Source organism: Acanthopagrus latus, chromosome 4 (assembly GCF_904848185.1).
Source record: "Acanthopagrus latus isolate v.2019 chromosome 4, fAcaLat1.1, whole genome shotgun sequence".
NCBI classification, from domain to species: Eukaryota; Metazoa; Chordata; class Actinopteri; order Spariformes; family Sparidae; genus Acanthopagrus; species Acanthopagrus latus.
In genome coordinates this window covers 18,988,927-18,998,254 of record NC_051042.1, presented here as the reverse complement: position 1 = coordinate 18,998,254, position 9,328 = coordinate 18,988,927, and positions in this window count along the sequence as shown.

Genomic DNA, 9,328 nt, shown 5'->3' with positions numbered 1-9,328 from the left:
GCAATATTGTGTCATATGAGCATTTAAAATACGACTGTAATCTTTTGTTGTTAGAATTGCAACAAGGTATTAATATGAATAAAATATAGACACCCAAACATGTTTACCAGGCCTGTCACAATATACTGGTATTGAAGATTATCATGATATCTAAAAATGTTATATTGCTATCATTTTCATTGTTTTATTTCTCTCCGTTTCTTGCTTTGTCATAGCAGGTGGCAATTGTGAACCTTTACACTGGCTGGCACCTGGCATAAAATAAAGAGTTTGTTACATGTAATTGTTATTTTGTACAGTTATGGATACAGACTCTCCCCTCACCTCCCTACACTTGTATTCTGATTGTAATTCATTTGCCAAAAAAGAGATAAAACACAGAATTTATCATCTTAAAGGAGTACCATTGTGCTTTTTCAGATTGCATGTAAAAAGTCTTGAAAATTATGAAGGTGACAGAAGCTCCTCTTTCCCAAAGAAAATGTTCCTACTGAACGCCTCGTCAGTATTCCCATCATTAATTCTGTGACTTTGTGACATCGCGCTACATCTTCATGCATTTCATAATTTGCGTATGATATAGCACATTGGAATTCAGTTAGCAAAGTGGCTCTGTTGTTGTTAGCGGTGCTGGCTCAGACGTGTGTGAGCTGACAAATCAGAGGAGACCGTGTATAAGGGCGGAGGGGCCTTAAAGAGACAGAAGCTAAAACAGAGAGTTTCAGATGGAGGGAAATACAACGCTGCAACACTGCACAGTATGAGAAAACTGTTTGTTTTTTTAGCACTAAAGCATGTAAACATATTCTATTAGAAACTCAAAATAAATGATGAATATGAAAACGAGCATGATAAATGAAGATATCTATAGACAAATTTGTCTGAGATTTTTTTTATATCATCATTGTGTGTCATGTAATAAAAACGTGTTATCTTGACAGCTTTCATGTCTACACAGACTCACTTCATAGGTGAACCACACACACACACACACACACAAACAAACAAACACACACACACACACACACACACACACACACACACACACACACACACACACACACACACACACACAAACCCTTTTGATGCTTTATTGATTTCATGCTGTCACCAATACTTGTCCATCTGATTTCATTAGGAGCAGCGATGACACATCTGATAGAGAGTTCTTGAAGCGGAGGGATAACACAAGGTCGACACTCTCACCGTCTGCCCTTTTGTTCTGCGTTTAGACAGGCGGCTCAGCTCACACTCCCCACTGCCGGCTGGGGCGGACCATGATGAATCAATTCTCTGCAACATTCACTGAGATAATGACAAAAACACGTGTTAAACAAGCTTAATCTTAAAAACAGGCCCTTTATCATTAGACCATTTGTTGTAATTGCCACTAAGAATGGCTCAATACCAGCCCCGGTATACACCCTGCAATTTACCCATTAGGGTTAGAAATTGCTTTGAAATTGCGGGCAATTACTCCTCATCCACCGCAGCAACCACACACTACATCCCCTCAACTGAAGAATCCATCCCACTATTTGTTACTGGCTTCCTGCAGCAGTTTAAACGAGAACTTAGCAGCACATATTTGCACCCAGGCTAATGGATTTAGCTTTGTGTCACTGCGGTGATAAAACATTGATGTGCGGCGCCTTTAAGAGTCCAGCCTGTGGGAGGCGACACCTTGGGACGGGTGTGTGGGAGAGAAGGGACAGACAATAAACAAATAGGATAAAACACACAGGAGACACCGCCTCTGACATTTGCTTTGGAGAAGATGATGGAAAAATGAGCAGCTTGATATCTTAGGCGAAAACAGAGAGCGCAAGGCTACAACTCCCATTAGCTTTGTGGTAGACTCACACCTGGCTCAGTTTGAATTGTTATTCCTCATTGAGCGGTTGAGTTGCTACATTACTGGCTGTGGTGTCTCCTCCTTATGTGAAATATTCTCCCAGATATGCAACAGTAAAACACCTGCTGCTGTGTGCTCCCACCTTTCAACACCACACATGAGAGAAAAGTCGAGCATCGTTGGAGCCAGATGTTGACAATCCTGTGAAACATCCACAAAAAGGCTGCACCTCCTCTGGGCTCCTGATTGACACAAAATCAATCCTGCGACCAAGATAATGGACTGAAGCACACTGCAGAGACGAGTCACATGAAAAGGATAAGATAATGTCATGATCTTTCTTTCATCATATCAGCTTCCTTTGTTATCCCCCCCCCCACCTCTCTCTCGTCCTGGTGCTCTCCCTCACTCTGTCACTGCTGCATGGTGACTCAGACACTGCAGAGATGCTACATCTGAATGATATATCGGATGAGTCACACACTGTCCATCTCTGCCCAAATTTTTTGTTTACTTATTTACCCCCCACCACTCACACATACACACGCACACACACACACACACGCACACACACACACACACACACACACACACACACACACTCTAACCTTTGTGCAAACCTATATCTACTTGCAAGATCTGGCCCTGATGGACAGTGAGGTGCAGTGATGGACGTATCAAACACAGCTTATTTCTCCCCTCTGCACCCACGCTCCCAACTGAACAAGCGAGGTGAATTTAATGGTGTTCCCTTCACACCGCCCTGACCGCTGCCACACAACAAGCGTGTACACGCGCAGTAAATCTGTCAATCCGCTGCTCCGCAGAGGGGCAAGGTTTTTCTTCATCCCCTCGCTCTCTCCGTCCACCTGTCAGTCTTCCTGCACCTCTGCTCAGGTGGAGGCTCAGCTCCTCGGCTTTAGTTTTCAAACAAGCAACACGCCCTGCTGTCTGCCCTGACATATCACAAACACAAACACATGCAAAGTCTTTGTTTCAGAGGCCTCAGCAAAGTCAGTCGAGCTCGACAAGTCCCTGAAAGCAGCAGTGGAAAGTAACTTAGAACATTTACTCAAGTAAAAAGAGGAGTGAGCTCCAAAATAAACCCCCATGATGTTTCCTTCTCTTATCTCACAGAAACATATTAAAAAGGTTGCACTTTTGGATTTGCAGTAATCCTTGTAAACACATTTCTTAGTTATGAAACTGTATTTGTTTTTGTGAATTCATGTGTGCTGTGAATATGTTCATTTTCGTCTAAAGGTCCCTGTATCAATGAGACTTCCTGTTTAAATTAACGATTTGTCTTTTGTTTAAAAAGTACCTTACAGTTTTGTGGTACTTTACTTTTCCCTGCTTAGCTTTAGAGAGGAATATTGCACTTTACACTCCACTGCATTTGCGTGACAGCTGTAGCGGCTTTTCAGATTTCAGTTTCATACAAAAAACACATGAGACATTTACAAAATGTGATGCATTGTTATCAATTAAACCTCCCAAGGGTTTATAAAGCAGCTAAAATTAGCTTCATCATGAATAGACATTGAATGGAAACTCTTCACTTAAAGGGACTGTACGTAACAATTTGAACTAAATCCCTTTTTTATTGGCCACATGTGAGCAGATAGCAAACATGATGTGAAAAGTGAGACCATCCCCGTCTCCTCTGGTTGCCTACACAAGCCGGTGGGCGATTTGTTCAGTCGTTTCATTGTGTCATAAAACTGTGGATTACTTTGTGAAGGGTCAGAGAGTGAGTTCACCAACAGAAACTAATGACTGTCCTCTACCTTAACAAAGTCCCACAGAGCCCCTTTAAAATGCCCACTTTTTAGCATTTACAAAAATTAGCTTATAACACACACTAATTTAACAGTAAATGCTTGTTAATGTGTTAAACTCTCCTGATGTATTCCCTTAAGTGGAGGCTGGTGTATGAATAGTTAATTAATAACAGTGTTGTAAGCAACAGGTGTAAATGTGTGATGTTCATGTCGTCATTGGGGAAGCTAATTTGTTCTGCTCTGCTGCACTGATTTGTTCAAACTTCTCTAATCGGAGTTCAATGCTGAACTGATGGATCAAATAGTTATCAATGCCAAAGAAGTCCTTGTTGCATCATAAATAAAGACACAGACTGAAATTCCCAGGAGGTGTCTCAATCATTCATCACCATTATGTTGTAAATCATCTGAAAACAATGGTGCATTTTTCATTTCCAGTGTTCACATTAGTAGACTTTTCTAATATAAAAAAGATTTTTATATTAAAAAAAGAACAATTAAAACTTGATAACTTCCACATTGTCACACTGTAAATAATTACATTATAAGGCTGGCGATCATCAACACATGAAAGTGTGTTAGTGTAGTTGGGCCTTCATAGGAGGTTTAGGAGAGTTTATGCATGACGCGTTGCAGAGCATCTGAGAGAGTTCTAGTAAATACTGCCTTTGAAAAAAGAGAAATAAAGAAATGTCTCAATGCACGCTAATACAAAACATCTCCTCATTCACCGGGGACTCAACTCATTCACATAAACGAACGAAGAGAGACGTTGAGCAATTGACACAACACAGGATCTTTATTAGAAACGCAGACAGACGCAAAGTCGTTTCATCAAGGCGCCTTCGGGCTGGAGTGATGTCATTATGACGAACAAATGACTGGGGCGACGCTGATATTAGATCCCTCTGTGACAAAGGAAATAACATTAAATGAAATGAGAATATGCAGCGAGATATTATTTGTTAGCGTCAGAAAAGGGGAAACACAATGTTTTTGATCAGCGTTAATTAAATCCTCCCTCAGTGAAAGGTGGAGGTGTGGCAGTGATGCTCGTGTGTCTCCACATCACACACGCTCTATTGATCAGTGTGCGTCTGCATGTATTATTTGTGTATGTTCTTGCCTATTTTCTTTCTTTCTTTCTTTCTTTCTTTTTTTCCCCCACGCCTTTTGTCCATGTGCCCTAAAACTGAGATGAGTTGCTATGGAGACTCGGATACTTGTGTGAAAAGGAAGTGGTAAAAGAGAGAAATGTGGTTGTCAGGAGACACACTAGGACCACAAGGCTGAAAGAGTGAGCCTGCAGTGTGTGTGTGTGTGTGTGTGTGTGTGTGTGTGTGTGTGTGGACTCAAGGTTCAGGTTCACTCAACAATGAAGCACATTCATATTTCTCCCTCTTCTCCATCTTCTTCGTTACTTAAACCCCACTGTGTCACAAAAACATTCAGTTATGAAAGTGCTCATGTATGCTGATAAACATTTATTCGTCACCACACAGGGTGCGATCCTTCACGTGTTGACAGGGGTTAAGCGACTGGCCGCTGATAATACAGCTGTTTCAGGCACTCCATCACTCGATAATCACATTACACTGGTACTCCATTGCTTCCACTCGCTCCCAGTAATCTTGTTAAAATCCCAGTGATTGGAATCACAGTGACAGAGAAGACGAATGGCAGCGAGGCGGCCGCCCGTCGGAGCTCAGCCCTCTCCTCCTCATCTGACTGACTCTGAGTGTTTTGAAATGCATTAAGCTTTTGTCAGGTAACCATGGAGCTGCATGGGGCACACAGGTGCTGAAATGCACTTTTAAATGCAGGTATTCCCATCAAAGATCTGTCCATTTCCTGTTTTGCGGCTGCAGGATGAAGAGGAGGACCTGCACAGTGCTGGAGTGAATTTCTGTCTTTTATTCTTTCAACTTAAAAGCAAACATGTGAACACAATAGCTGCGCCCCACTCCATTAAAAGTAAAGATGGCTCCTCTTGTTCCTTTCTAGTCTGGCATCAAAGGCTTGTGATCAACTAACTATGCTGCCCTCTGGTGGTCATGTGTCGACACTCCATGCAAAACCTTTTTACTTTATCACTGTATTGGGTATTGTTGTTTTTTTTATATAGTGAGGAGAATTGCAAAAATATGCTCAACATTAGTGTAAAAAAACAAACAAACATATTCCTGTGTTTTTACTGCCACATTGGTGCCAATCGAGACTCGAAGGAGTAGAGTAATTTTCCAGACAGGCGCCACATTTAGACGCTCAGTGTGACAGGTAGTTTAATTAAGAAAAAGGTCTGCCCTGCAGCTACTGACCCCCTGGCCTGCCAGCCTGAGCTGAGGTAACCAGTAATCATTTGTCATGTGCAGGAGCGGCTGACAGATTATTTATTAGACATTTATATGAACGCCTCACAGCCACCGACAGGCTGTGACAGTGAGGCAGGTTTAATACTATGTTGGAATAATCAGTGGTAATTAAGACGATGCTTTGGCATTCCTCTGAAATGAAAAAAAAAAGACAGAGTAGAGTATTTCCTCACCATACACAGTAGAATGTAATAGTATGAGATATGAAGACTATAAAAATTTCAAGAGATCCCGAAACACGTCATGTGAGAGAAATAAGATAAAATCGACGGAAAGATGAATTCTCTCTAGAAAATTCACATGTGATTTGAAAACTGCGGGTAAAGTTCTCTGTACACCCTATTTTTATCCTTGGTAAAGATTGTATCTGTGGTTTAGTCTCCAGCTCTATTTTGTCTTATTCTATATCATTTTCACATTGCCACTTTTTATATTCTGCTCTGTGTTATGCACAATGACAACAAAGACTTAAATTCAGAATTTCTATATCTTTGAATTGACTCCCATATTTTGGATTTGTTCAGTGATTCAAATAAAACTGACATTTAGATAAAATCCAGTGTGATTGTGAGGCTAATGTAAACATGGTTATTCCTTCCATAAAGACAGGGGGCACAACATAAAAAAAGAGAAGAAATGGTGAATCTCGATGGGCTTGAGGGCCAAGATATCTTGGACTCAAACCCAACTGCCACAATAAATGAAAGCTGAGCAAGTTTCTGAATGTTGCAACTTGTTTGGGTTCATTTGTCCATTTCTCTCTTGTCACAGCGCTGTGCTTATTCTCTGGTTAGGCACAAAAACACTCTTGGTCATGGTCAGAAAAACATCAGAGTGTGGCTTATAAAAAAAAACACCTGTGTCGGTTGCAACAATGCAACAATTGCTCCCGGATGGAGCTTGTCTGACTATCTGTAAAAAAAAAAAAAAAAAGAAATTCCACAGCGCAGACTCGAGCTGTAGTCACCTGTTTGGCAGCACGTTTTGTAAAAATGTCAATATGGTACCTAACCTATGACACAATCAACCGTGGTTTGCAGAAATGTTCATTGCTAACACTATATACTGGGGATTAGCCTGAGATAACTTTGGCTTTGGTCCCTGTACCAAGCTTCATTATTGAACCAGGATCATCCATGTCAGATAAAAACCCTCACATTGTTTGTAACATAGGTGTGTTTTATAAAGTTTTTGCCTCTTATGTGCTTAAATAACCCTGGAGACTATTCCTCCACAGCCACTGAAGACAGGTTGAGCAGCTCTCCAAGACTAATAAATGGACAGTTATGAGTAAAATTGGTGGAATTCTCCTTTAAATGTGTAAAAAGCATTGTCAGTTTGTATGATGTTTACATGTGAAAGAACAAAATCAAGCTCAGCACTAAAACCTTTGTATCTGAACTGAAGTAGGAAAAGTGCTTTAAGTTTGCAGTTTTCCGATTTCTTCAAAGACACAACTGTATAAAGTATTTGACACACACACACACAAACAGCTATTCACTCATGTGAACGTACCTCCTTCCACCTCAAAATCAGATCTGCTCTAATCTGACAGGATGATAAAACACTTGTGAGTCTCTAATAAGTGTGTCCCCATCTGATGAGCCTCAGGTCCTCTTGACCCAGGGGACCAATTTGAGTGGTACACAGCACATGGTGCCCTGTGCTGAATTATCGACCCCCACTGCCGCCACCACCACCTCCACCATCACCATTGCAGCGGGGATAAGAGGGAGGCGGATTAGGGTTCAGTTGTCTTGGCAACCTGAGATGCCATCTGTCATGTGTGTGCTGATCCACATCGCGTGGCTGAGACATTGTTTTAATTCAATCATTTCCTCACTGCCAGGCAGATGCCCTGTTGGAATACGTGTCAGTGTGTATTTAATAAGAAGGGTGGAGCTATAAGACAGGCTTTCACTGAAATAACAACTGAATAGTTTAACCTAAAACACAAAGACTGTAGTTTGATCCTCCAAGCAATAACTTACACAAGCAGTAACATTTTGGGAAATCTGATACCTTGCAGTGTGTTAGGCTCGATGAGAAGACTAAAATATCTGTATCTATTTTCACAACATGATTATTGTGGCCACATTAAGTCACGATCATGCTACATTCACTGTTCTCACTGTGTGTTTCACCTGTTTTTTGGCATCAGTCAATATATCAGTTCATGGTTGCTTTTGTTCTTTTTGTGGGACTTGACAATAAAGATATACATAATACCTCCAGCCTTATCCTTTATGTTGCGCCTGTTTACAACCTGACAATGTTGTCTGGCTTCCTTTTTACAACCCAGGCTGCATTCCAGATGCTGAGGGACTATTTATTAACTCTGTGGGTGCTTCTGAGTCATTATTAAATTGGTTTAACAGGTCTTCAAAACATCATCAGTATGTCCGCTATACCGTACCTGCTCAAAGGCACATGGCCTGTGTAACAAGGACAGGATGTGATTCACAGTTTAGCGCTCGCTGCCTCAGAAGCACAATTCACGTCGGAGGCTCGTCGTGTTTCAGCCTCTTGTGCAAGGAAAGGACTTGAAAAATAACAATTAAATGTTTTGATGATATCTAATCTTAAATGCATGTTGCATGAAGTGAGACAAATCCTGCAACACACACACACACCCACACACACACATTAATATTCACAATAGCATACTGTAGGTCAGATGAATACTAACCTGTGCAAATGAGCAGGAGGGCAGCAGGGTGGTGCACTGATGGAGGAAGAGGGGAGGGTCTGATAGACGCGGTGACATGAGGGACTCGTCCCCTGAGAGAGGGCAGCAAATGAACCGGCAGCCACACCTGGGACTTCACCACACACACACACACACACACACACACACACACACACACACACACACACACACACACACACACATGGAGGAGGTGAGAATATTGGGGTCAGCTTGTGGTTGTTTGCACCACCTACTTGACTGATTGAGGTCCTGAAGCTGCTTTCCGCCTCTATCAAAGAAGTAAAAAAAGCCTAATCCTTTGAGGAAGTGTAATTAACACCCACATTATCTTCGCAGCAGTAATTCAAATATTAATGAGCAAAAAGAAAAAAGGAGAAGAGATATTACTAGTCAATACAGATAATGAGCCATTTCATCTCAGTCTGAACGAGATGGATCTGAAAGTGTTTGGACTTGTATTTCTGCACTTACATGCTTAAATGTAGACTGTTAAAACACTTTATTGAAAAGAATATATATAATCATTGTATGAAATGCACTACTACAGTGGGAACTGGTGGCAACTAGACAAGAAACGGTCCAACATTAGCCTGCACAGCCGCAAAGT